Below are 23,462 nucleotides of genomic sequence, written 5' to 3'. Positions count from 1 at the left end.
CAGAATAATGGCAGCTGGTTTGTTAATTTGATGTTTCCCTTCCTCACTCACTTAAGGTTAATTGTACTTCCTGCAGAAGTCTACACTCCATTCTCCTGCTAGACTTTTTTTTAATTAGCTGAAAAACGTTATCTTATTTAATGACTGACCACAGCTAAGAGCTGGAACAGACTATGCCTACATTGCAAAAAGAGCGACTCAGAACCATAAGACGGGAATTGGAAAGGCTGGTTAATGTTGGATACCAAAATGCAGACATTGGCTCCTTTTTAAGGAAGCAAAGGATGCACAGCCACAGATTTTAAGTCACACCTGCAATTAATCCTTCCTTGCGGGCAGGTAGGACCCATCATCAGACACATTGAGTATGGACCAGACCACTACAAAGGTATCTCCTGGACACAGATTTAGCAGGATCCAGTGCCCGTACAATTGCCCCTGTGGGGGACAGCAAGCCCACAGTAGGAATGTAATGCACATTTGGGGTATAAGTCTAAATAACAAAAAGAACAGTTCAACCTTCTCCTGGTGTGTCTTCCATCTTCAGATTAGAGACAAAACACAGAGAAGTTCAGCAGACCACCAACAGAGAAAAGATTTTTTTTTTTTTTGCTGAGGCTGACACTGTGGAAAAATAAGAGAAAGGTGATTGTGAGAAAAGCAAGACAAGGCATCAGCAGCAGAAAGGGAGTGGCAGAGCTATCCATGGCCACCCATGTAGACAGCCAAAATCCAGCTGCATGAGGAAGACTGGGCTCTGAAGGAAAATTAACAGATCTAGGGTTAGTTGAATGGAATGGAAAAGACTAAGGGATGTAAATAATACCTTAGCAAGATGCAAAGGGTATTTTAGTAAGATTTTACATGGAGATATGTAAAAGAGGCAAGATTTGAAGAAACAGTACCTTTTATTAGACAAGACTGATACAGCTGGGAAAAACCAAGCAGATCTCATATGCTTCTCCTCTATTTTTTTTTTTTTTCAGTTATATCCGTTGACCTAATAAAAAATATAATTTCTTGCAAACCATCTCCCTCTTACATCCTAGGAGAATCACAAGCACAATAACTTTTTACTATCATGCAGATTTTAAAAATATAATATTTAGCCTTTCCTGTAAACATATTTGGAATATGTGAAGGGTTGATGGATATTATAGATGAGTTTTTATTTTGACAGTCTCCTTACTAAACATTATTGAAAACAGAACTAATCAGACTGGGATTTCTTTTCTTCTTTTTTTTTTTTTTTTCCCTTCAGTCAGCTCCTTTGGTTGTAAAGTTTCTCTGTTTTGCTTAAAAAATAAAATATTGAGTAGGAAGAAGCAATATAAATGGATAATGAAAGCAAATTATTATAAAAATGTTTCCCCCTTCACTGCTACAATAAAACCAAATTTTATTATGCTAACAAAGCCAAATTGTCAAATACAGAACTACAATTTGGTTTAATATACCATTGCACACTGCATATTCAAAATGTCCCAAAGTGTCTTATAATAGTAAAAAACCAGCCTTATTACCATATGTGTGTGATTTCCTTATCAACCAAGCACTAAATTGAACAATTAACCATCTAATATATTTACCAAAGCTTTCTGGATTTTCTTTTCCCGCAGCTCTATACAGGGCTGTAATCCTGAATTTTTTATTTTGTTTTGGGTTTTGGCTTAGACCATAATTTTGAGTTTTAAAGTGCAAGAACTGATCCAAAACTACACCAGCAGCTCCATGTTTAGTCTCTGGGGCTATATCCCTGTGAGTGCAGTAAAGAGCATTGGTGAAGGTTCACAGGCACTGGGCAGTAATTGTCTTTTGCCTGCACACAGGCTCTCCAAGAGTCCCCAAGCCCACTTTGTGACACATGTCATCCTCTCCAGGGAGGTTGCATACTGCTACCTTAATCTGGAGTCTGTGAGACTCTAGAGTTTACAAACTCCTGAGTCTGTAAGGCTTCTGTAGCAAGAGATTAGGCACTGGATAAGATTGTTTACAAGAGCTATAGCCTCTGTATCTTTGAAACATATACTTAAAGACAGATTTTCGGAAGATATTGACTGTCATGTAAAGACCAAAATATTCAGCCAGATTTGCAGAATTGTACCATGAAGATATCAACCAGTTCTAAAAATCCCTATATTTTCCATTTCATTTCTATAAGTAGAAAATAATTTTTTACAAATCTGATGGTCCAGAATAAAGAATTCATCTTAGACTAGCTGTAATGTATACAATATCTAACCAAATTTCATGAGTTATTTAAACCCTATGTCGCTCTGTTCAATATGAGAGTTCAGAAATCTCCCAGATAAAGTTTCTCAAGCCTGTGTCATTTCTGCTGCATCTAACTTTCCCAGCTGCCTGATCTCAGTCCCTGCCAAAGTATTCTCCAAGTACAAATTTGGGCATGAAGTGGATTTTTTTCAAATGCAGCCATCAAACCAAACTCCTGGGCAAAGAAAGAAAGAAATTAATAATTTAAGTCACACAAAATTTTTAGAAATTTGTAGCATACTAAACTCTAATCCACCTAATGAACTTAACTCCTAACCCCACTGAAATTCACATTCACCCCTTTAAAATAAATCCCACTCTGAACCCACAGTTAATCCTAAAATACAATCTCCTGTGCTGCTTCCTTTTTGAGGCCTGTTCACAACTGCAAGATGAATCTTTCAATTGCCTGTTGTAACACACCCTGTTCAGTACTTTTGTGATCCACTGGCATATTCCTGACAAAAATGCAAGAAGCTAGTACAAGTGTGCTGTCTTTCCTCCTCCACATAGCTACCTCTAGTAGTCAGATAGTTATTTCTAGCTACCAGTACCTTCCATCAGTAATGTCTTTTCCTGGTAACATTTCATCTTCATTTCAACATGCTGAGGTCTTGGCAACACATACAGTAGATGCTGATCACATTCAGCTGGGGATCTTTTCATGTACTGGGTTATCCTGGCAAGATACTCAGCTGCTTTTCTTGACAGCATCTTGCATATATAGCCCCTAAATGGTTTCCTTCCACAGCAGTGGGATCTACTCACCTTTTTCTGACCTAGGCCCGCTGTTTATCAGCACTGCCAGGATTGTACTGAGGCTGGGCCATAGGGAAGATGAAATCCATCTGATCACTGATGTAATAATGCTCTCTGTAATTTCTGTTGGCTCCTCCTTCATCCAGCAGTTCCACTAAGACCCTTTGGGCCTGACAGAGATGCAAGTTCTCTACACATCTTGAAGACATCTTGCATGGAGGTCTCTGTGATACCTAAGGAGTGCACACCAGAGAGTCAAGACAGGACACCTGTAGCTCAGAAGAAATGTTGGGTGTTATTCCCTGTCTACTCACCAGTGCAGTCTTATTGTGCCAAATACAACATAATACCTTCTAAGGGGACTTCTATGGCCAGTTTAGCAACTCAATATTAGCCACCTGCTGTCACTGCAAAGACAGATCCTGAAGTCAACTTTAGTCAAGAAAACTATACACAACAGCTCGGCACATACGAAGAAAATAGCCCAGTCTGGAGCTTCCTCTCCACCTGTGCTATAAAACTCATTCAGTTTTCACCTGAGCACGAGTTGTTATCTAACAGCTCTCATACAAGGGAAGTTTCAGCTTAAGCACAGCTTCAGGGCCACACTCACACCACCATCGATCCTTTCTGTGCTGTCCTGCTTTTTTTCTTCCTGTTCATAACGTTCATGAAGTTTTCCTGTTTCTCGTTTTATGGATTCTTTAAGGAGTGACCTTAGTCACTCCATCACTTTCCCCAGCACTCATGCTCAAGAGCAAGACTCCTGAATTCTCAGATTCTCTGTCTCCTACCATTAAACCTTTATCTTAGGACCTTGTACTTGTTTTCCACTACTTGCTTTTCTTATTTGATAATTTTTATTTATTTTTTTCTGTACAGTTGATCTCCTCCTGGTTTTTGCCTGCTTTTCTCTAAGGCTGAACAAGATTTCTTAGAATCTCACCTGTAAACATATATAGGTCATACCTTGGCTCTAATTAGTCAGTCAATTATGTTTCCAAAGTAACATAAGAAGGGCAGAGATCTCATCTTGATAACATAAACATCTATTCACTCCAGGAACATGCCATGAGGCAGGAAAGTCTGATCCATCAGGAACATCACTTTAAACCATTAACAAGGTGCCAAGTAATTCCTCTCGTAAATCTACCAAATTCCTTTTTTAAAACCTTCAAGAAGGGGTTTTCCATATTGCCTTGACAGTTGAAAACTTTATTCTAATTTCTAAATTTTTCTCATTGACAGATAGCATAGGCCTTTTGTACATTTATCATCATCATTCTTTGTCTTAACATGATTTTTTTATCCTTCCACAGTGTTTAATTCTTGATGTGTGTGTGGATGGCACCCATCCCTGCTCATCCTTAATACTGCTAATCTAAAGGAAGCATATAGTTTAATCTCTGTTTGTAGGATAAGGATCTCCATTCTCTTAGTTACTCTAATAACTTTCCTTTCTATCTTTTCCAGCTGGAATTCTCTTTCTTAAGTAGAGGTGATCAGAAGAGCACACAGACTTCCACATCCATTGCAGAGAAGCAGGGCCTTTCGCTTCTCCCAACACAACCGAGGATCACAGAATGCCTTTCTCTGGTGTCTTACTGCCATTCTTTAGTGAACAGCATACATGGATCCTGCATCAAGGATTTATACTACTTCTTTGTTTCCATTATGAAGCTTATTACAGTCTTGTTGGGATCACTAATGTTGAATGTGTCTATCAGCTCTTCTTTTTCTCTGTTTCTGCACTATTACAGGCAAGAATCTCAACTGGGTTTTCATTTTTTACCTTCAGTAAACATGAAAGGAAAAAAAAATACAACTGATTCCCTCTTTTTTAATCCCTTTGTCAACCCATTATGAGGACTTGTCCTTCTTCCTCTTCTGTGCAGTAGTCAGGAAATGCAATGTCTAAAGACATTAGGTCTAAAGACCTAAAATCTTAAATGCTGCAAGACGTTTTGCTTCTGTTTTGCAGAGCACATGAAGTGTACCCTCATTTAACCGACCACTGGCAATAGGCTTCTCTTTCAGACTTCTAGCAGTGTTCCAGAGAAAAAAAGATCACATCTTAGCTATCCTTTGCCAGCTCTTCATTCTTTCACCTGTCACCTCATCCTCCAAATCCCTTGCTCACATCTATAAAGGAGGCCCACAGTCCAGCTTGGCAAAGGTACACACAGCAACATGGGAACAACTCACCCAAAATGTTGTGATGCACATATAAAGGCACTTTTGCTTTTCAAGTCTCAATCTGACCATGAGAAAATTCCTGTACCACAATGGTTCTTTGCAGCAGATTCTCTCCAGCACACTCCAGCCCTGGAGGACAGATCTTTTCCCCAGTATTTTCACTCCTGCTGCCTTCAACAACTTACAAACTAATCATTATGGCATACATCAAAACCTTCTCTGGAGAAAGGTTGGGGTCCTATTCATTTAATACACACCAAAGAAGATCAACTCCAGATTTAAAAATCTCTGAGTGGCCCAAATTAAGTTATTTTTTCTCTGCTTAGCCTTAAAGCCAAAATAGTATTATTTTCTTAATAGAAATACCCCAGCTTGTTTTCTCTCACAAGCAGCAGCTCTTTAAGTAGAGAGCCCACACTGTAATAATTTACATGGGGAGAACAGATGGAATTGGAGAGGGTCAAGGCTGAGTTGCATGCTGCAGTTTTTTGTGTGCATTCATCTGTGCTACTTTTCCATTTTTGACAATATAATCCTAAGACTATTGGTATTTTTTCAGACGGCGAATTATAAAGTTAAAAAGGTAACTGTGCTTAGCAAACAGATAGGTCATAAACTAAATTTTACTACACTGTGCCTTCTTATTTCAGTTAGAGGGTCCAGTTATTAGTATTTTTAAAGACTTTAGAGAGCAATTTGTGAGGAAAATGGGGAGAAGACAATTTACACATATTTGCCTATGCTTCTGTTTTGAAAATTGCTTCAGTTAGTCCCCTAACATATATTGTTTTCTGAAGACTGCTCTTCTTCCATCAGCTGCCAGCAGCTTCAAGAAGCCACAGCACAGAAAGGGAAGGAAGAGTTACTGTGGGATCCCAGACACAAAGGTAAATAATGCAGTTCATCCAATGATGATCCTACTTAATATCCTCCACCAGCTTTTTAGAAGGATCATATTAAAAAGGCATGTTGGTACAGAAACAATTAAAGCAATTTTCTTCTTCTATTCTTGCCTTTATTTCTAGATTAGTTGTAGAGATGAGGAAAGGAATATGTCTGCATAACGTTGCATGTCTCTCAAATATGTGTACAAACTGTGAAACTTTTTTAGTCTATGTAAACCTGATGTTCATCTACGAGGTTATCTGTCTGTGTTATCCAGATTTTTGGAACAGGCTGCCCAGGGAAATGGTGGAGTGGAAGTATTTCAATGACATGTAGATGTAGCATTTATACAAACAGCATGGACTTTGCAGTGTTAGGATAATGATTTGACTCGATGGCCTTAAAAGTCCTTTCCAACCTAAATGATTCTATGATTCTAAAAGAAAGAGGAACATCAGCATAAGAGCATGATTTCTGATTGAAAAGGTGAACTTGGTTGTTATAGTAACTTGACTTTTGCAAAGCTCACTTTCTGACAAAATAGAGGTCTTTTGCTTTAGCAGAGGAACTTTTGAAAAAAGATGTAAAATTATATGTGCAAGATGTATAATTTGAGAAGTTACAAAAAAATCTTCCCTTTGTCTTTGTTATCAAATTAAGGCAGCAAATACTTTTTTTTGTCAGTGACAAAAGCAATAAAGCGCATAAGTCCAAAAACTTTTTTAAGCTCCCCATAGATACAAATGGAGGAGAGACTTTTTCTGGCTTCTCAGCAGCAGAGGTAGTTTAGCTGTTAGGGGTGTTGCAGTCTCACACACATTTAGATTCAGTATTCTGCCAAGTTCCCTATCATGTTGTTTTCTTAATAGGCAGGGCATGGGGGAGAGGATTGAACGTTCTATCAAAAAGACTCATAACAAGGTCTCCTTGGTTGACTTCCATATGTCCTTTGTAAGGGATCACATGCTTCTTTCCCTACTCCATAAGTTCTTTCTGAAGAAGGGAAATTTAATACACCTAGGGAGACAGGAGCATGTGTGAAAGTCTTGTCAACTGCTGACAAAGTGTCTTGATGCAGACATTAATTTGTACTGTGTACTTGCTTTTGGGGGAAGATCAGTTTCACACATGTCCTGCTTATTTTTCTCTGACCTTTGAAGGCTAATTCAACATGTATACTTGATTAATTTCATGATCCTATCCAATCTGCACAAAGTGCTCTGTTTGAGCACGTGTAATTAGCCATCTTCTCTTTGCTCTCTTCCTATAGCCTGAATGTAATGAGATACATAATGCTTTCCTAATGTGCTAGAAATTTTATAGGGTTTTTAACTGTCAGTTTGATTTGCTTTTACTGTATGTTCTTTTTTTAAATTGATCCATTCTTTCTCTCTCAACACCCTAGAAATTAAACCTTTAAAAAAACATTCTTTTTATCCACATCTAGCTAATATATAACATGTATATATAACACCACCATACAATACATATGCACAAACACACACACACAACATACGTTTAATAGAAAATTTCCTCTCAGTATGCCTTCCCTGATGCCATATTTGGGTGTTAAATTCAAGCAAAATTCCACAGACCAAACATTATTCTCCAACTCAGATTTGCATATGTACAATCGACAGAGTGGGCAGTCAACACCCAGTCTCCCACCTTATCCATAAAAAACGTGCTCTGTTTCTGGGGCTAACGTCTCAGTTTTGCACATGCACAAACCAACAGACAATGAATGTGCCTGTAGAGACTAATGCATATTTCTCTCACAAGAGTTGCAGAAGCAAAGATCTCCTGTTTGGCAGAAGAAAGAACTCCATCTTGATCTGCTCAGTAAACATGATGCACATATCCCAGTTTAGATTTTCGTTGCATGTTGAAACTGAGATAAAAAAACCTGATAGAAAATTTTGGACACTAGCAACATGTTTTCTACAGCCTGATTATGGGTAGGGACTACAATCCTCTTTTTCACAGCTTAACAATCTTTCCTGAAACATGACTTGTTTTAAACCTTTCAGAAGAAAGAAATGTCATGGGTATCACCATTATTGTAGCCACATAATGATTAAGGAATCTCCACAACAATCCTGAGGTTTATGCTGTTAGGATCAAATAGCAAGTCTTTCACCAGCATAATGAGCACTTATGTAAATAAAAGCCCAATTTATTTTTTCAACCCTTCTCTAACAAAAGCATGTCCCTTCCACAGATCTGCCTTCTCACAAAAGCCAGAGAGATACAACGATATTTAACAGGATTTGCCCAAGACTCCATAGCCTAACATCAGGAATAAGAAATGGGACCTCCTGATTCACGGTCTCATAGTCCAGTTCATAGACCATGTAAGTAAATATATGTTATATGTGCTTGGGAAGAAATATTGGTTCATGCATAAAGTTACTGTAACCTCCTGAAAAATATCATAACTTGTAGAAAGGACAGTAAAGTCACTTAATGAAAGAGACTGTAAATAAATCTCCATTCCTCCGGAATAATGACTAAACAATCAGAAGATTGATTTTGCAGTTTAATTTAAATGACCCAGGTTCTAAAAAGTAAATTCTTTATCTAATTCTTAATCAGCTCTAAGAAAGGTGTACCACTCTGTACATGCTTTCTTGCATTGTTCTTCTGCATTTACACCACAAATGCTCTGGTCTTCCTCAGGATTGAAATAGGTATTTTATCATGATCGAAGACTGCATATCTACAGCACTGACTACATCTGTGCTGTCCAAGGAGTGAAAGCTTTGCTTCAGCTTAGTCACCTGTAAGACTGTGAAATGATATTAATTTATTCCTATTTTTCAAAGGGTGAGGATTAGCTGCCCAGGGAGACTAAATTCTGGACTGTTCCCCTATGAAAAATCCAGCAGTAAGTTTGCAAATAGTTGCTTGCTTAAGAGAAATATACATTTAAATACTTCTAATTTTGCTAGTAGAATTTATTTTAAGGAGAACTGGGTGAAATTTCTATTTCAACTTTAAACATAATAAACTTTTACAAGAAAGAGTTTATTTCAGTGACAATTCTACGAGCAGTGTGGACCAATGCCTTCTGCAGTCACTGGGAATCTGCACATAGATTATGCATATGTGTAACCATGGGATGGGATCTTATAACAGTATTTGGCTGCTCTGCTAATTCCTCATGATAAACAATGTGTTTCTTACTGACACTTCTCAGAAAGTAGATAATGCAGAAAAATTCTTTCAAGCCAGAAAGGAAAGAAGGAACTTGGAGGAGGGAACAAAAGAAAGACTATGTACCCCGAAAGAAAACAACATTAATCATCCCAAGTCACAAAAATATTTAGAAACTAGGGTTTTTGCTTGTAGCTACCTGCCCAACATACAAATCTGTCACTTAAATTACAATCACAAGCCAAACAGAGTGTGGAGATAAGAATTTAGGCAATGCCAATTGTTTCTGTTCTGTTTTAAAATATATTTTCTAATCTAGTTTTAACTTCTTATATATATCATTTATCTGTCTTTGGTATCTCCTTTGTGCTTCACTGTCTTTCTAACCTGTTAACTTGTCATTTATGCTCTCCAGTATCTGCTTCAATTGAAACAGCTGCTTTTCTTGCATTCTTTTCTCTCATCCTGCACCTATGCTCCTTTTCCCATACAGTTTTCAAAATGCAATGCAAGATTTTAATTGAAAGAGGGCAAAAAAATTTGCTCTTCTCTGTCACTGCCTTGAGATTTTTGAGACAACTGAAGACGGTATTTCAGAAAATAACTTCAGTTCAATCTTAACACTATTTTGCCAGTCTGCATAGATTATCTCCGTCTCTAAGTAGCGATTATATTTCACTTCCAGGTCTAAATATCCCCTCATGGTGTCTGTCCTACTGAGGTAGCACTAGTGCTGGTTCAGTTGTGTGCAGGAAAAGAAGCAGTGCCTTCTCTGACACCCGAGTCACTTGCACCATGCTCTGCTTTCTCTTTTCTGGTGTAACTGTAGAGGAGGAACCCATGTCAGCTCCCATTTCTACCAGACATCTTAGCTAAGCTTTAGACCTGAATGTTTTTCTTCCCTAATCTGATCCCACTCCACTGAAATGCTATGTCTTTTGGATTTGAGCATGTTGGCTGTGTTACAGATCCAGTCTGATTTGTGTGTGACAGAAAATCTGCTTTCATGATTTGCTTACTTCTCCATTTGTTTTCCTCTCAGCTATAAATAAACAGTGCAAATGGTATATCTTTCTGAACTGTTTCTCCCTGTCCCATGCCAGGGACAGGAGGAAAGGGGTGTGAGGGTGTAGAGAGAATCCATCCAGGACAACTGAGAAAACTAATATAGAGGATGGCATATTTTGGGGCAGTTGGTGTCTTCAGGAACAAGATAAGGACAAATGTTTTCTTTTGTCAATTCCTGAAAATGTAATTTCGCTGTCAAAAGCGAGCTGTTCTCTTTGGCACATTAGGAACTGAAAAACGGTAGAAACACCAGCAGAGAGTAAAGCATTCAGAAAGGGAGTTGGTGGGTGGGGGGGAGGACATTAGCTCAGCTCTTTACTACATGATATGTCTTGAAGACAGACCAAAGAGAGGATTACTATTGCCATCTCACAAGTGTAACCCATCAGCAATGTTCATGTGAGAAACGTATTTCAAAGTTTTTTTGAGAATTACTGCAGAGACCGCAACTCTTTCGTGTGACTGGGTGTGACTTCCCAGACGTGAAGTGTTCTGCTACCAATCCATCAGAAACTAAACAGGCAAGTGTGAAGTGGTGAGGATAACAAACAAATGTTTATGTAGTTGTATGCTGCACAGCAATGACTGGCAAAGAGAGACATTACAAAATGAAGTCTCTATGAACTTGAATTGCGTGGTCTGGGAATATGCCATTTTTGTTTGGGTCCTAGTGGTCTTATGGAAGTCAGGGAACAGGCACACAGCTCTTCTTTCTAGAGTATATATCTCCTAGAAGGATTTTTCAAAATTATTTTTAAAGGCTGGCTTGGATACCTCTCCTTTTTGCATTACATCAGCACTGTGCAGCTCTGCTTGAGCACCTCCCCTTAAACCAAACTCCCAGTTGGTTGGAAACACTGCGCACCTATTTTTCTTTTTTTTAAAAAAAAAGTAAATTGGAAAACACAAAGGGACAGCCAAGGTCTCATTGGCAAATTTGTTTCTTTCAGCACTGAAGAAAACAATCAGTCAGACCTGGCAGTCAGAAGCAGGAGTGATTAGGTCATTGTCCAACAGGAAAAGATACCTTCTACTTAGCTGGACATCACCAAACATTTTTTATTTTCATACACAAGATCAGCAAGCATGAAGCCTGTTCATCTAGTATTAAACAGTAGAGGCTCAAATGTCTTGCATAGCTACTTTATAATTCTCTTTCTCTGCTGATAACCAAGGGGCAATGAGCTGAAAAATCAATGAACATCGTGTCAATTCAATGTATATCAATGTTGTGACATAGCTTTTATGTAAGATGAGTTTCAGACACAAATAATATAAACTTTCCACATTGAAGCTAGGGCACTTAGCTAACACTTTGGAAACTAACATTGAAGTTAGAGTAACTGTAGATGTTGGGGGATAAAGCAGAGAGGGGACTCCAGTAAGTCCTTTCAATTTCCAGACTGCTGATTTCTGCTAACAAGATAGAAAGGCCTTAGAATTATTATCATAATTATTCATAAAACCATTGTTGTAGGGGGTGTATATTACCCTAAAAGCATGAGATTTTATAAAACTTGCCCATACTTGCAACAAAACTTCCTATCAGAAATTGTATTAGTCCTTTCCTCCCTGTGGCATACCAATTTCTCAGGTCTATCAACTGCTCAGCCATTCAATAAGGCAAATAAATGTCTGCTTAAGTCCAGTGATCTTCTCATTTTTGAGCTAAGACAGATTTGAGGACTGTGTTAAGCTTGATTTCCCTGATGGATGATGTGATGCCCATGCCCCAAAACAAGTTTTAGAGAATTCTGTAATTGGCTCAAAAGTCAGTATTACCCATATTGAAACATCAGCATCTCAAGCTGTGCAGCAAAATGACAGTTGTATGCAGAAAGAACAAAAAAAACCCACCTCCTAAAATCTGTAAAATGAGGAAAATGGCCAGAATTCCTGTGGCTGTCTTGCTCATTTCTTGACTGACTGATATTTGTTGTTAAAAAGCAATGTACAGAGGATTAGCCAGAGTGATTTGTTGATCACACATAAATCCCACATTCAGTACTGTTCTCCATTAATGGACTAGTGGACTGACAGAACAGGAATAACAGGGCCACACCCTACTGACTGCTGTTTATAAAGCAAGACTGGCCTACACACCTATGAAAGAGTAATGATCAGAAATAGGAGGAAATAAGCAACTTTATCCAGACTTTTTCAAGTTAAAGGGACACCAAGATATTAACCTCTTATTACACCATGTAATCAAAGCAATGTTTACACAAAGAGTAAGAGATTGTACCCCAGGACACAAACTAGCTGCTGCTGAAATTTAGGAGAAAAGTTCTACTGTGAATCTCATCCTTAATTGACTGTGAAAATATTTCTTGCACCTTTCACATAGGCATCTGTCTCTGTGCACCCTGAGAGGAGACTATAGTCTAACTATAGCAAATGTAAGCTACTGATAAATTATTTTCCTTATTCTGAGTGATTCAGTAAGACCATAACCTGAAAATTTCAGAAGCATCTTTGTGTGCTTTCTTGTCAATCCATCGATCTGATGGGTCAGTACCCAACTGTCTGTGCTCTGCATTCTTTTTCTGACAGCTGAACCTTTTCTCATAACAACAAATCCAACAACAGACGACGTAGAGGCACTTGGAGAGCTGTGCCGATGCACGAAAACACCGGTCTGGTGTGACATTCTTTTGTAGCTCCTAAGTCAGTCCTAAAACGCTCTGCCAAGTTTTTCAATTAAGGTCTAGAAAAACAAAATGTCCTTGCTGAAGATGTAACCCACTCACAACATGAAGGACGGGAGATAAGGGGTGTTCAGTAATGTCCCCATAACAGACTTTCAAGCAGCTATGCCCACCTACCACAGCAAACTTATTTATCCGCTGAAAATAAACAATGACACTTGCCTATACAAATTGTATGTACTCTCCAGATAAGCAAAAGGTGTTTTATTTGTCAGGCCTACAGACACTGACTGGAAAACCTGTTCCCTCCTACTTCCATTCCCTTTCCTCATCCTTTCTCCAGCAGGAGCTTCCTCAGAGCCAATACTCTCTTACACTGCATATGAAAAAGTGAAAATATGTCTCTGAATAACCTCCATCTCTTTTGCTTATGTCTGTTCTTCAATTTAAATCTTTGTCCCTTTCCCCTTCATGTCCCTTCATCTCTTTCAGCCCTTAATGGGCTTGCTCTTTCTTACCCCACCTCTGATTGTTGCCCAACAAACTGCTCAGACATAATTTTCCATCTCCCAAATTTCCAAACACCTGAATCTAGCACTTCTTCACCCTTCCATGAACCTTCTTTCCCATCCATCATCTGCCTAGCAAAGGAGGTAGCAGCTACCATTTCTTGATGCTGGGTTTCCTTGTTGGATATTTTTCACAATTTTTTCCTTTCTCCCAGTTCCTGTGCTGCACACCCATTTTGTTGTCAGTTCCAGAGGTGGAGAAACCCAAGAGGAGAATAATGAGAAGAAGCTGAATGCAGGCCTGCCTTCAATGGACACAGAAAGCACCTAAGATATCTGTCACTGAAAGACCAATGACGGAGATATTTCACAAACCAGACAAAATGTTTCAGAGTGCTTAATCCTCAGCTGAAAAGTCAGGCAGGTTTTCTTCCCAGTTGTACCAAGCAGGTAACCAGCCTGGCAGCTCATTTAGCCATGGAAAGATATCTCATCTAATAAGCGCAAGAAGTTTTGTTTTAGACAGGGACACCTTTGCAAAATCAAATCAGCCATTAAAACACCCCCAACCCCCCCAAAACCTTAAGTTTCATGGAATTTAAAAAAAAAAATAACCACCTGAAAGCTGACTAGGATAGAGTATGTCACAGGGGAGGAACACTTGTCACAGAAATCTGCAGAAAACAGACATCATACCTGCATCTTTTTGACAGAAGCTCAGTATTAGACTGCTCCTATCTTCATTTCATACTAGCTACTTTTGAGCTCAGATGGGCTTTTAGAGGATTCAGCCTTAATACCACCAGTAGTTTAAAACCATAAAATGGGGAAAACAAACAAGGTCTGTAGTCAAAGGCTTTGTGGTTTTTTCTCTCTACTGTTAGATTTTTTTGAATTTCCATTGGATAATTAGTTCAAGTTCTTATACAAACTGAAGGAAAAAAAAATAATTTCTTGTATCTTGATATTTTCCTTTAGAACATGGACACAGTTTTAGGTATCCTGAGTACAGAACACATTGCAGAAAAAGAAAATGTGACATTGCAGGTAAATGTTACATATACAGAATTGAAATAATTTTGTTATTCATCCAGGTGATACAAAGCCACATTGCAGCATTTTTACTCCAATTAATGACACCATGTCACAAGAAATCCCATTGACTCTAACAGGACTATTCAATTAGAGACTGACTCCAAATATGCTGTAATTGCAGCCAAGGGTTGCACTGACTTCACATTTCTAACCAGACCTTGGTAAAACAGTGTCCAGTATGAGGAGTGTCAGAATTCAACTCATATGAGGGAGTTAAGGAAAGTTAGCTCCCTTACTATCCTCACATTGGGAAAGGCTGATGTACAGGATGAAACCTATGCATCAGATGATTAGGGTGAAATCAACCATTAAATTAAGGACAGGAAGAGATGTTCCTTTCCTGTTCACATTGGAAAGATACCAACATGGAGTAGAGAAGTTATTTTCTTTCCTCTGTATTATGAGACACTGTCCTCTTTGAAGGAGTACACCTAATGTCATTGCAGGGATCTATGACACCAATGACAACCACAATCACTCTTCTTTCCTTCCTGTGGCAGGTTGCAATTTTGAGGTCCTCTTCTACTGTGGTGCTCAACTGGGTCTTGTAGGTAGTAGGAAAAATTTTGGAAGTCATCAAGTACTGTCACTCTCAGGGAGATATTCTGATTATTTTGGAACTGGAAAAGTGAATTTGACCTTGTCATAACTGGTATTTCTTGGTGTGGTTGTGCCTGTATTGAGACTGTGAAGCACTACAGAAGAAGGTGGGGTAGTTTGTGATGCTGAAATTTTAAGTAGTTGTGTAGTCTATTTTGCTGGGTTTTGTTGGAAGAGCTTCTTTCCTGTTCTATTTGGTGTAGCTGACAAAAAGAAGCCATGGTTAAAAAATAAACCAGCTCCAGTCGTCAGAAGCACTGTAATGCACACTCACATCTTGACAGTTTTTCACAGCTTTCCAGTGTAGGAGGAGAGTGCTTGCCACTAGACCTGTAAATATAGTTTTTAGAGAAGGTTCCTGCTACTTTTTGGCCTATATGCATTTGAGAAACAAAATTGAGCATGAGCATACTGAATTTTTGAACAGGACACTGTAGAAATATGAAACAACAAGGAAATTAGAGCTCAGAAATCACAGAAAATTGAAACTCAATCTAGGCAAAAGCAAAAAAAAAAAGAGTAGAAGAGGCAGAGACATTCAATATAGAGAGCTGTTAAAGCAAGGATAATGGCTTTACAAGGAGATTTTAATTCAAAAGGATAATGAAAAAGAAAACAAAGAGGTAATAATCATCCATCCATCTCAGCACAAATAGTTGTTTTGTACAGAGTGTGAAGATTTCAACTGTGATATAATTTGCCAAAGATATAATATTCCTGCTATTAATATGCATTTGCCTGCAATGAGGAACAAGACCTGAAGTATAAATCGGAATATAATTTTTTTAAAAATACCTAAACAATTTACTACTTGAGCCTGCAAGACCAGCAACAAAATTCCAAAGAAGTACTTACAAAAGAGTCAACAAGAGGTCACAGAAAGGTCAAATTTTACATTATATGCTCCAGCCACCCAGCACCACTGCAAGCTGCCAAACCAAGCCTGAGCAGAGAGGATATTGAAAACTATATCACATCATTCAGTAACATGAACCAGTCTTGACTTGAAAGAGGACAATCTTGGTGCTTATCAAGTCCTTAAAATTTTGCTCACATTAACAGCAAGACAGAAGAGTGGAGGCATCTTTCTCAGTGTTGACTTTGGGAAAATAAAGATTTTAAAAATTCAATGAGATTACTGATAAATCCTTCAGCGCTTTTTAAACAGCTATTTCTGCTCAAGCTGTCAATATTCTAATCAATATGTCAGAGGGCAAATGCCTTGTAGCAGACCAGTTAAGGTACTTAACCCAATTCTTCCAAAATAAGTAAGTAGCCTTCACTAATTTCTCACTATATATAGGTTAACCCTCAAGAAAAAATGCATCTAAATACCTAAGGTTTATGTGTGACCTAATGTAATTTATATTAATGTTTCTGAGGAAAAAAAAATCAAAAAACCAAAAAAGTTGCTGAAATCTAAGGTCCAAGTTCAACAAATCATCAGGCAAGTTCCTGACTCTAGGTTCTGCTAATAGTCTTCATTTACATTTTGATACCAAGCAGTCCTAAAAAATTTAAATTAAATTAAATTAAAATAAAATAAGAGTTGAAGACATCACAAGAGTGTCATTTTCTTCAATCATGCTATTTCCCCTTGAGAACAAAATGACACTGAGAATCTCGAGAGCCATATGAGTTATGATAGTAGTGAAACTCTATCTCCTCCACTCTATCCCAAAAGGTATCAAAGGAAATTGCCTACTGCACATTGTGGGCATAATCTACTATTACTTTTACAGTAATGCTGAAGAACTCTGCAGAGGAAATGTTAAACACAAGAGTGTTGCTTTTATAAGCTCTAGTGCCGTGCATGCTCGCTGCTTATTGCTTTAGGTTCTTGAAACATCGCATAAAAATATATGGATGGATCCTTAGGTTCACTCCAGAGATTCGCCTCATCTGAAGCCTGCTTTCAGATGGCTGCCAGAAGAAGATGATGGGGGATATAGAGCTGTAAAACACACATGCAGCAGGGTGATCCTTCCCCTGGCACATCTTCCCACCTTCTAGCTTCTTTAAGTGAAGAGAGATTTTGAATGGGTGTTTAAAAGAGCCAGATTTCACAGTGGTGAAATCCCATGTGTGCTGTTTTGACAACCCAGCTTGTAACCTCTGGTCTAACCCCAGCGTGGATAAGTATGACACAGTGATTTAACACTGCACATTTTCTCAGTGAATCAGCATACATAACCAGGACAGGAATTTCTTGGTCCTCAAAATTATACTACTACGAGCGGATACTTAACACCAACATGTAATTCGTTGTCCCTTCTTGGCCCATGTATCTTTCACTCTTTGCATAAGACAGTATCTTGTTACACTTCCACCTATTAACTCTATTTTCAATGGGGGGATTCATGTTCTTTTCTGTCATTACCACTGGGGGAAGAAAACAAGACCCAAGTAAATCATCCTCACTGCCTTCAGTAGGATTGCTCTCCCAGACCTCTGTGGGGGTCTGCTGCTTACTAAGAGAAAAAACCAACATTCTCTGGATGACAGGGCCTCAAAGGCAGGGCTGTACAGTGGGATGTAAGTCAAATCAGAGCTCAGAATACATGGGTCTTCATCCTGGCTCTGCTATTTCCCTTCTGGGTGACCAAGGTTGAAGCATTTTGCTGTATCTCAATGACCCACTCAGTAAAAAGGACACAGATACTTCTTGTGAAGTCTTTTCTGGTTTATGCCTTCCATAGCAATGGTTTTTGCTGTCATATGCTCCCACTTTTTATTCCAAGGCTTGTTGAGACCTCTAAGATATGCAATGGGACTAGATGAGAAAGAAGACCATAAAGAGCCTTACAGACCATGTGCCAGACAGTCATCATCTGAATTCTGACATTACAGAGGAGATAATCTTGATGAACTGTGGTTGAAAAAAAATAATATATTAAGTAGAAATCCAAGAAGGCAGTGTAAAGAGATGAACTCATCATGCTCAACAAAACTGCACAAAGTTTTGATGGAGATATGAAGGTCTGAGAGTCTTCTAATGAATGTGTCATATTTTCATACTAATTTATTTTATGGGAGTTTAGTTGCAGGGGGCTAGAGGGGGGTTGTTTATTTGGTGTGTTTGGTTGGTTGGATTGTTGTTGTTGTTGTTTGGTTTTTATAATTGGTTCAAACACATGAACTGAAAAACTAATCTGGAAAAATTTTAATCACTTAAACAAATCACCACAATAATTTTATGTCATTATAAGCGTCTGCCTCCAGTGCCAAGGCTTCAAAGGATTATTTCTTCCCTTTGGTTACAGAGCATTAATAGATGTCCAGTGAATGCAAGCAGTGGGGAAAAAGGCAACACATATACACAAAAACTGTGGGAGATTAAATGTTTACAGATACAGTGCTGGAACAGCAAATTATTACATATATATTTTGTGAGGATTTGGTATATTGATGTGAACTGGAATAAACCCTGAAATTATGTATTTAGCCAGCCTAAAGAAAAGTAAGCATCTTGAAAACAGTCTGGGAGATGCTCCTATCTCCCATATTTTTGCAATATGTGATTGAACCTACCACAGCAGCCACAATACTATGGCTTTGCTAATTAGCTACCCTTCAGTAGCACACTGTCTAATGAGAGCATCAACCTTAGAAGTTTCTCTCAGCCTCACAGCAAAGATGTTTCAGAAAAAGCTGTAGTGAGATTTGCTATTAAATGTGCCTTTCTCAATTCATCTCGTTAAGAGCATAAATAGAAAGGATAACTAGCTCACCATCTACCCTTTTCTGTCTTCTGCACCTCCTGTCTTTCCTCCTTCTGCACCATGCATACTCTGGGGAATAACACTGACTTTATTGTACATTGCAGGGAAGAGGAACTCAGGTTTCAGTGGGACCTCAGGTGGTGACAAGTAGCAGCAGCGACCAAGGCTAAGCTTAAAGTAGAGGTGTCAGGAAGAGATACAGAGTCCTTCTGCCTCACCTGGCTCAGTAAAGCTGGCTTAGTCTGCTCTACTGTGAGGGACAGCACTTTGGCAAGGAAAACATCAGGTTCTCATATGTTGATATAAGCAAATAAACCTGAAAAACAACATCAGGTAGGAACACAGCAGAAAAGCTGCCAGGAGGGGAAGGGGAGGCAGGAGAGGGATGTTAGGGGGGAAAGATTAATTAATTAAAATCCTTCCATTTCAGGAAGCTGTGAGTATTCTTATCCTTGTGCTCTGAAAAGGTGAGGCAGCCCCGCAGTCACTCTTTTTTCCCAGCACTGCTGCTTCAAAGCCCCACAGAGGAAATCTGCATAAGAGCTGCCCTGAAAATGAGGGCAAACTGGACACTGGCACCATGAAACACGTTTCTCTCTTACATTCTCCTCCATAGGAGATGACAGATGCTGTGGACTGAAGCACAGTATGGCCTGACAAAGAACTGTGCTGGTTATAGTGCAGCAAGGCAGGTAATACTGTAAAACTGAGTGCTTTTGAAGCAGGCTATACTACTGCCAGGCCTTTAGAGTGTAGAAACTTTGTTAATAGGGATGTTTCAAGCTGGGTTTTTTGGGAAATGCTTTGCTTTATGTTGTATCACTAGATTTGCTTTTATGCTATTCTGAATATCCTACTCAAGTCCAAGAAATTCCATGGATTATCTCTTTCCTCTGGATCTGGTGTATGATTGTTTGTCCAATTAACACAGGTAGTGGAAAAGACCCAAATCCACAAAGCAGAATAATTACTAGGAAAAGATTTCTGAGGATCCCAAAAGCTTTGGGGAAAGTTGTGGGAAGCAGAAAACTCAAAAACCATGCATGATGATATGAACAGCCCATGGCAAATAATCCTTTCAGTAAGTCAGCATTTCCAGTTTTCTCTCATTATACGGTATTTGACATGACTTGTCTCTGAAACAGAAAACCCCAGATATGAACAAGGATTAGCTGAAATACATTGCCATAAACCTAGCCTACTTAGGTTGTGTCAAGTTTCAGAGAGCTGTAGATGTATTATACCCAGAGCAAGCAAGGCTGAAGCTTCGTGCTGCAGGAAGAAGGGAAAAAGAAGGAGGTAGTGAGTCAGGAAGGTGTGGATGGCAAAGCCACAGCATTTAACAAAAAGTACCTGGCACCACAGCATTTAATGAGAACTGGTCTTCTGCAGGACCCTGTGGGCTGCATGGATGGCACCTTTTGGTACTAATCCCTCCAATGACTTCTCACCTCCAGGGAGTGAGGGATGTGAGGAGCATGAAGATGGTTTTTCTCCCCTGCAAATAGGGTCTGCAAGTTAAAGCACCAGTGCTGGTAATGCTAAACGCTGATGAAGCTTTTGCTTCAAACACAGACATAAAAAGTGGTGTGGAAAAATGGTCCCACCTAAAGAGCTACAGTTTCAGCAAGCTGCTTTCTGAAAGGCAGCACACTGTTTGTCTTAGCATCTAGAGACTTAAAATCACAACCATCTCCTGAGCAGTGTTTCTCTATTCTGTCCTTTTTAGCTGTCTCTCCCTGGTGAAAGGATGATCCCAGAGAGCCCAGCTCTGCCGCGGGCACGCAGTCCATCCTCATTTCTCTCTCCCTCCTGACACCCTCCAGCAGACCCTGGGGGCTTTTGTTTCCCTGTGCCTGCGGCGATCCTGTCTCCTCGCTGCCTCCTGCAGCCCCAAGCCTGCTCTGCAGTCAGCCCGCATGCTTCATTCCATAGGAGCAGCTGTGACACAAATTATACGAGGAGACACAGAGGGTTTCACAAGAAAGACCAGAAAAATAGAAAAGAGGAATCATTTCCAGAAGTGGTTAGTTTTAATGTCAAAATACAAGTGTGGAGCCTGTTTTGGCAGCAGAACTTAGGAAAGTGAGACATTCTCAGAAGTTACCCTGCAAATTTAGGCTCCATGCCAAGCTTTACCCTATTTCTTCCAGGTGTGTTGAAGAAATTTGTTTCTTCTGTCTTTTTCCTGACAGCTGCATCACTAACTGGAAATAAGACATGGGATCTTAATTGTCATTAGCACCTCACATATTGAATACTTACTTTATTTCCTGCAACCAGTGCATTACACTTGGGATTCAAAACACGGAGACAACGGGTCCAATTCAAGAAAACAACTGATTCCATTAAAACACTCAATATATAAAGGAATATTTTAGCCAGAGTAGGAAGAAGCAATAAAACATCACCCTTTTAACAGTATACCATCATTTTGCCTGCCTGCAGTCACTCCATGTGTACAAATGAAATGTTTTAGAAAAGCCACATCCCATGAACACGGCAGAGACAAATCTACCCCTCTGAGGACAGTGAGTGAGTGCATAAACCAACCATTATCATGTCAGCACTACTGGCATATCTCAATAAACCTATCTAATGTAGCTACTTCAAACACGGTAAGCCACTACTGCATTTCACTGCACGGTCTCTCCATCTGAAAAGGTTATTGTTGTTGCAGTCTAGATGCTACTTCACTTAGCTCATCCTATGAGAGATGCTAGATGCAAAAGTGGAGATTATTACCGAGATAACCCCTCTGTCAGTCCTTGTAAGTTGCTCCTCTGATCTCATCCAAAAATAAGATTACCCAGAGGCTTTAATGAACTATATTTAATTGATGTCTGGTATTAACTGCACCTTCATAAAAGAGATAATATCTTTTCCCCAGACACATATCACTCATACCCTCACATAAATCTAGTGTTTGTTGAGTGGGGCCATTTATATCATCTTCCAAAATGTCAGACAGATCAGTTCTTGCTCCAGTTTCTAATTTCCTGATATAATGGATATGCACATCCACAGTTGCCAGGCAGCAGATCTCAGGCTGTAGCCTCCACAGCTTTATTCTTCCTAATTTCCACATTAATTATTGTCAGGTTAAAATATATTAATTAGTAACAGCCAGAAACAGCATGCTCCATTGTTAAACACTGGGATTACCTGGCATAGCAAAAGAAGGCAAGTAATCTTTAGGGCAATATCTGAAGGATTGATTGAAGCAGAAATGTACAGAGGATATCCTCAGAGGCAGGAGCTCCCTTTTCCAGCAACAGGCACGTCCTTTCTCCTTTGCGTCTGTATCACCAGCACAGGCTCAACACAGGCTGTGTAGGAAGAGCCACAGCCAGGACAAATAATTGCATGAACCTCTATGTCTGCATGGCCCTGAAGAATGGTCCATAAGGCTGAGAAAGGGCAAAAATTGGCAGGTTCAGCTTCTCTTGCAGAAATACCTTTAAAGCATCATCCAAACCCAGGCCAAAATATTAGCAAAATACCAGACACTGCCCAGGAATAAGTATTCCTGATGCAGGCGTAGCAACACAAGTGCATGAGAGGAAAAGGGAGACAGCCTGCCATGCTTGGTGGCAGTGCCTGGATGGACCACATTCCTTACAGCTGAGAAAACTACAGAGCAATCCTTGGGGCTGATGATGAGATTTCCCCCAGGGTACACAATCTCTGCTCTTTGCAGAAAAAGTGCCTGGTCAAGCACACAGAGTGCTGGGAGATACACAACCTGTACAGTCAGGAAAAAGGTAGCAAAGCCAAATAATATCAGGTCCAGCATCTGCTACTGATAATCACTTGAAAGGTAACCAGTCCCAAGAATTTTTCACCATTAGAATGTAAAGAAAATATCTTATTTCTCACACTCTCTGCTGAATGAAAACTGGGAGGGGAGCAAAAAAATTCTCAAAGTATTAATAAGAGAATCACTCATATATATATATAATGAGCAAGAGCATTGTGTTTCTCCAATGATACTACTTTAAAGAGCTGCCATCCAGCTGTATGAACACTCATTCGCAACACACATAGATCAAAGGATCTAGCCTACCCCAAAACCATCTCCTTAGATAGTGTCATAACTAATTGCCAGGAAAATTGCTTAGACATCATATACTTCCAACAGGTAAGATCAAAGGGAACCATGTATGAAAAACAGATTTCTCCATCTACCTGTTCACATAATTCACATAAGTTCACATAATACCCTTAAGAAACAGAAAAGCAAATACACCAGTAAGCTCGACTTGTCACATGCACCTGTTGCCAGGTGAAATCAGAAAAAATCTTCCTCTGATTCTATATGCATGAAATGATGGAGACTGTGCCTTCCCAGTAAGGGTGCACCTGCTGATGCTTGCTTTGCCCGTCCTCTGTCTAGCTCTTAACTATTCATGAGCCAGGGATTATTGATTTCCAGGCTTTATTACAGGCTCTGACTTTTCACTGAAGTCTCAGTGGGTAACTAGAGGAATGATTTGTCACCATCCAACCATTTGAAAAACTGTTAGTGGCCAGCACAACCTTACCTGGCT

The sequence above is a fragment of the Pseudopodoces humilis genome, chromosome 1 (genome assembly GCF_049639895.1).
Source record: "Pseudopodoces humilis isolate 2021_Gansu_Grassland_sample_001 chromosome 1, ASM4963989v1, whole genome shotgun sequence".
NCBI lineage: Eukaryota > Metazoa > Chordata > Aves > Passeriformes > Paridae > Pseudopodoces > Pseudopodoces humilis.
The sequence above is the reverse complement of the archived record's forward strand: the minus strand, read 5'-3'. Positions refer to the sequence as shown.